A 1474-nucleotide genomic window follows, 5' to 3' on the forward strand; every position below is an offset into this window, starting at 1 on the left:
TAATATCTGTTTCCTCCATTGTTCTATGAGCTCTGGGAGAACAAGGACCTTGTCTGGCATAAATATCCAATAGTTGCTGGGGCAAAAAATGAATATGTAAGATTACAAGATGAATAGATATATCTTCCTAGTATGTGCTGTGCAGTGCCAAGGGGCTTCAGTCTTATCCAACTCTGTGCGGCCCTATGCGCTGCAGCCTCCCTGGTTCCTCTGTCCATAGGATTCTCCAGGCAAGAATACTGGAGTGGGTTGCCATGCCGTTCTTCCGGGGATCTTCCCAACCCAGGGATCGAACCCAGGTCTCCTGCATTGCAAGCGGATTCTTTACCACTTCACCACCAGGGAAGCCCTCTTTCTAGTACATAATATTTCAATTTTACTAAAACATCTTTTTTGGGGGGGCAGGGGAGAAGCTATTTTTTAATTAAAGCGAAAAAGAGATTTATGGAATAGAATGGAAACGTGAATTTTAAAGCTAAAACCAAGACTTTGATAATGCTTTTCTGGAGGCATTCAGCTTAATATGGAAACAGTGTGATGAAAGAAAGAACCCTTTCCCAAGAAATCTGGATAACCAGAGCTTATCTTCATTTTACCAGATAAGAACATATGTATGAAGATGGCTTTGTGCAAATATCATTTCTTATTATTACTGAGTATTCGGTGAAAAAGGAAATGATTTCACTCATATTACACTGCCAATTACAGGTGAGGCCGGCACCGGAACCCAGGTCTCCTGAGGCCTGTCCATCCCACTGCTTTTCATTAACGCACAGCACCTGCCACCTGGTCCCTGCTGCCAAGGTCCCCGCCTTCCTCCTTCCCAGGCATATCTGGGCTGATACCCTAAGCCAGGCTCAACTACACTCCCGGCATCATAATCCAGAGGCTTTCTTCTCTTCCCGCAGGACTGGGCAGTTCCCCTCAAGGGCTGCACACGCGGTCAGCGCCGCTCCGGTCCGAACCCGAGTGGCTCACTCCCTAGTGGCGAAATCGCAGGCCTGCAGCCGGCTCCAGACATATCAGCAACCCTCTTTTCTTAGGGGGCCTTGTGTGCCTGCCAGGCAGTGCAGTACAGGCATCATTTTAGGGGATGGAGGAGCGGGAAAGCTCGGCAGTAACTCAGTTAAGGGAATACCCTTCAGGAGCCAACGCGGCGGCCGGGATTTGAGGTCCGGCAGCGCGGCCTGTTTCTGCGCGCAGACATTGGCTGCAGCTGCTGCTGAGGAAACCGGGGACCCTCTGGGCTTCCACCGAAGAGGGTGGAGATCCCTGTCAGTCCCCTCGGGGAAGCAGCCGCATTGCCCACTCCGTGAGGCGACGCGAAAGCCAGAGGGATGTCCCGGGAGCTCCGACGGAACCCGCGCACGCCAGAACGCGCCTGCCAGAGCTGAGGCGCGACAGTCAGCGACAGGCTGTAGAGCCCCTCACGCCCACCAGCCCTTGGGCTGGGGCGCTTCAGAGGCTGCGCGTG

The sequence above is a fragment of the Bison bison genome, unplaced genomic scaffold, assembly GCF_000754665.1.
Source record: "Bison bison bison isolate TAMUID 2011002044 unplaced genomic scaffold, Bison_UMD1.0 scf7180017864469, whole genome shotgun sequence".
NCBI classification, from domain to species: Eukaryota; Metazoa; Chordata; class Mammalia; order Artiodactyla; family Bovidae; genus Bison; species Bison bison.